Raw genomic sequence first — 4989 nt, forward strand, 5'->3', positions numbered from 1 at the left:
TACAGACGGAGAACGTACACGTCAGCGCGTCACGTAACCGCGCTCCCTGAAACAACGCGAGAACGGCGGAGGTCATTAGGCGCCATTTTAGGTCGCTTCCCGGCTTCTGCTGTTGTTATGCCTGGGAAAAGTATAGCTGAAAGGCAGCACATGCATAAAGTGTGTTTTGTTTCTGCCTGTGGGTTGGGTAGTAAATGGTTAATATTACTGGGGGGTTTCAGTGAGGTTTCTCCTCGCTTCATGGTTTACAGAGCAGCAAATCACTTGCAGAAGAGGATTATATATATATATATATATATATATATATATATATAGTTGTTACCACCATGGGTGTTGCAGTCATTAGGTTTACAGCGCCTAGAGGCGATTCAGTTCGCATTGTGCGCTATATAAGTATTTCATTCATTCATTCATTTACTGCAACTGTATCGTGACAGGAAGAAAAAAGGGTGTGGTACGGATTTGTGACAGCTTTAAAAAATGCAGAAACATCCCTGAATATTCAAAAGATATACCTCCCAACTTTCTGAGATAGGAACAAGGGACAGCTATTAGTAAAAGTATGTAGGCATAGGACACACTTCCTCCACACCCCTTAACCACTTGCTTACTGGGCACTTAAACCCCCCTCAGTCCCAGACCAATTTTCAGCTTTCAGCGCTGATGCACTTTGAGTGACAATTGCGCGGCCATACAACACTGTACCCAAATGAATTTTTTATCATTTTTTTCCCACAAATAGAGCTTTCTTTTGGTGGTATTTAGTTACAGCTCGGAGTTTTATTTTTTGCTAAACAAACAAAAAAAGATGCAAAAAAAAAAAAAAATCATGTTTTAATAGTTTGTTATAAAATTTTGCAAACGGGTCATTTTTCTCCTTCATTGAAGTGCGCTGATTAGGCGGCACTGATAGGCTGCATTGGTGGGCACTGATGGGCTGCATTGGTGGGCACTGATGGGCTGCATTGGTGGGCACTGATAGGCTGCACTGGTGGGCACTGATAGGCATAGTTAAGGCGGCACTAATAGGCACAGATAAGGCGGCACCGATGGGCACAGATAAGGCGGCACTGATGGGCAAAGATGGGCACAGATAAGATGGCACGGATGGGTGGCACGGATAAGTGGCACGGATGGGTGGCACGGATGGGCACTGATAGGTACCACAGATAGATGGGACTGATGGGCACTGATAGGTGGCACTGATAGGTGGCTCTGATAGGTGGCACTGCTGGGCACTGATGGGCGGCACTGCTGGGCACTGATGGGCGGCACTGCTGGGCACTGATGGGCGGCACTGGGGTGCAGCACCTGAGGCAGATTTTGGGTGGCACTGTGGGTGGCACTGCTGGGTGGCACTGTGGGTGGCACTGTGGGCACTGCTGGGTGGCACTGTGGGCACTGCTGGGTGGCACTGTGGGCACTATGGGCACTGCTGGGTGGCACTGACAGGGGGGCACTTACTTTATTTCAGGATGGCACTGCGGGTGGCAGGTGGGCACTGGCAGGGGGCAGGTGTCCTTTTAAATTGCTGGCCGTGATCGGGACTGATGTCCCGAACACGGCCGCCGGCGATCGGCTTTTTTTTTTTCTCCTCGCGCTGTCAGCGCGAGGAGGAATACTAGCCGATTACCGGCTCCGTTTTATCACATGATCAGCTGTCATTGGCTGACAGCTGATCACGTGATAAGGGGTCGGGATCGACCCCTTACACGGATCGGTGATCAGGCGAGTCTCACGGACTCGCCGATCACAGAGCGCGCCGCGCGCGCCCCTCAGGCCGCTCGTAACCGGGACTACGTCAATAGACGTAGTCCCGAAAATGTGGGTCCGCGCTATTGCCGTCATTTTGCAATAGCGCGGATCCCAAGTGGTTAAAGGAGAATTATCCAAAAACAAATATTAGTTAAACCCAGAAGTGCTTTATGTACCACTTCTAATCCTTTATCCTTTTATTCCTTGATCGCCACGGGGATACCCACGATCATCTCACGGGGAGATGCTAATGTAAACAAGCATCTCCCAGTTCTGCCTAGTGACAGTGTCACTGATCTCTGCTCCCTGTGATCGGGAGCAGAGATTGGTGACGTGTCACACGTAGCCACGTCCCTCCACAGTTAGAAACACACCCCAAGACACACTTAACCCTTTCCGAGCCCCCTAGTGGTTAACCCCTTCAGTGTCATTTACACAGGAATCAGTGCATTTGTATAGCACTGATTGCGTATAAATGACAATGGTCCCAAAAATGTCCATAATGTCGCAGTCACGATAAAAATCGCAGATCGCCGCCATTACTAGTAAAAAAAAATATATATGTTAATAAAAATGCCATAAAACTATCCCTTAGTTGGTTTGTGCAAACCAATCAATAAACGCTTATTGCAGTTTTTTTTTTACCAAAAATATGTAGAATACGTATCGGCCTAAACTGAGGGAAAAAATTTTTTTTTATATATTTTTGGGGGATATTTATTATAACAAAAAGTTAAAAATAATGCGTTTTTTTCAAAATTGTCGCTCTATTTTTGTTTATAGCGCAAAAAATAAAAACCGCAGGGGTGATCAAATACCACCAAAAGAAAGCTCTAATTGTGGGGAAAAAAAGGACGTTAATTTTGTTTGGGAGCCACGTCGCACGACTGCGCAATTGTCAGTTAAAGCTACGCAGTGCCGAATCGCAAAAAGTGGTCTGGTCTTTGACCAGCAAAATGGTCCGGTCTGTAAGTGGTTAAACGTTGCAATGTTTTTAAAATGTTGGTTGAAGTGTTGTTTGTATGTGGCATTTTTAGAGTCAGGTGTGTTTGTGGGTGTATCCCAATATGGGTGGATTCCCTTAAAAGGCCTGCCTGTTTAGTGTTACATTGGTTGTGAACAAGCAAGCTATTGCTTGTGAAACGTCTACCATTGCCTGTATCTGTCTGACCCTTTTGACAATAAAGATGACATTGAGATAATTTGGAGTTCCAGTGTGCAACCAATTCCTTGTTTTACTCCTTACTGGTACACGTGGAAATGTTCAGTATCGGCTCGGATATATAAAAAATATTGTGGGTTTGTTAGATCCAGTAAGATCAGGTATTTTATTGATTGGTTTGCGCAAAAGTTATAGCGTTTACAAAATAGGGATAGTTTTATAGCATTTTTATTAATAATTTTTTATTATTATATTTTTACTAGTAATGGCGGCGATCAGCGATTTTTATTGTGACTGCGACATTGTGGGGGACCCATTGGACATTTTTGACACATTTTTGGGACCATTGTCATTTATACAGTAATCACTGCTATATGAATGCAGTGATTCCTGTGTAAATGACACTGGCAGTGAAGGGGTTAAGTGTTCCTAGGGGTGTGTTACTAACTGTGGGGGGGTTGGGCTTTCATTTAGTGAACACTGATCTCTGCTCCAATCAAATGGAGCAGAGATCAGCGTCACTAGTTGCTAGGCAGAATGGAGAAATGCTGTTTACACAGCATTTCCTCCATTCAGCCGTCCCGTGAGACGATCGCGGGGATGCCCGCGGCGATCGAGTCCGCGGGTCCTGCGACCGGACTCACGGGGGTCCTGACCAGCGCGGGAGCGTGCCGCCGGCGGCGCGCTCCCCATGGCAGGGCGGCATTGAATATTGGACGTACCTGTACGCCAATATGCCTGCCCGTGCCATTCTGTTGACGTACATCGTCGTGCGCTGGTCGGGAACCGGTTAAAATGCATACATATGTCTAAACAAATGCACACAAAAACAGTAACAGTCATAATACAAATATATATATGTAAGCTTGCGGTCATTTATCCAAAATTAAATCATAAGAAAATCATGAAAAAGGAGAAAAGTAAAGAAAAGGACAATAAAGCCTAGAAAAAAGATACACAGTGTCCAAATCCAAGCTTGTAAATGCCCAAAAAGGGTTAACCAAAAACACACGTGTTCACTGAATGCAAAATGTCAATGCACACATTATAAACATTCATAAGTGTGTATGTAAATAGATGTATAAAGCTAAATCTCATTGGGTATTAAAAGTTCAGAACCAACATTAATACATTTATTAGGAATGTGGCACTTAAAGAGGAAGTAAACCCTGATGAGTTTACTTCCTCTTTCATTCCCTGCAAAGGTAAAGCATAATGGACTACTATGCATCGCATAGTAGTCCATTATGTGTCACTTACCTGACACAGGAGCCAGCGAAGTCACCGCTGTCCCCGGTAGTCCGGCACATCCATCTTCTCGGTGGGTCTCGCTGCTCCGCCGCTGTCATTCGGCAAAGTCGCAATGACGTCACTCCCGCGCATGCGCACGGGAGCCGCCACTCGCGGCATATCGCTGTTGAATGCGGCGCGCTCAGTGAAATGTCTCATTGTGTAGCTGCAAGAAGTGACCGTGGAAGTGAAAGTGTCAGTCTTATGCCTGCCCAGCATATTATGTAGGCAGACATAACACTTCTTACATGGAAAGTAGCCCTTACATTGCTGAAAAAAGGACATGGTCTTAGGGGGATCAATGACATTGGGAGCAATGTCGCCACGAACGGAGCGGGCCCCCCGAAAAATTATGCCCGCCCGCTCGGGAAGAGAGGGTCCCAAGATCCGATTATTACGTAAAACTTTCCAATGTCTGGCCATAATTTTCTTAATCTCCTTATGCTGCATAGAGAAAGAGGTAAAAAATGACCATCTAAATTTATTCTCCCTTGGTACCTTAGGACGATCCACCAACAAAGAACTCCTATCTACCCTCGATACCGCCCCTATATCAGCATCAATGGTCCTTGATCTATAGCCCTTCTCCAGAAATCTCCATCTGAGAATCTGGCATTGTTGCTGAAAGACAGCATCGTTGGTACAATTCCTTCTAAGATGAAGGCGTGAGACAAAAACAATTCTACCGTTGTAACGCCAAGATGATGGGAAATCATGGTATACAAAGCGGAAACATCCGCAGTTACTAGAATAAGGCCTTCCTGAAACTGAACCGACTCAAG

Source organism: Lithobates pipiens, unplaced genomic scaffold, assembly GCF_037356315.1.
Source record: "Lithobates pipiens isolate NorthernLeopardFrog02 unplaced genomic scaffold, aLitPip1_a1.2 Scaffold_18, whole genome shotgun sequence".
Lineage (NCBI taxonomy): Eukaryota > Metazoa > Chordata > Amphibia > Anura > Ranidae > Lithobates > Lithobates pipiens.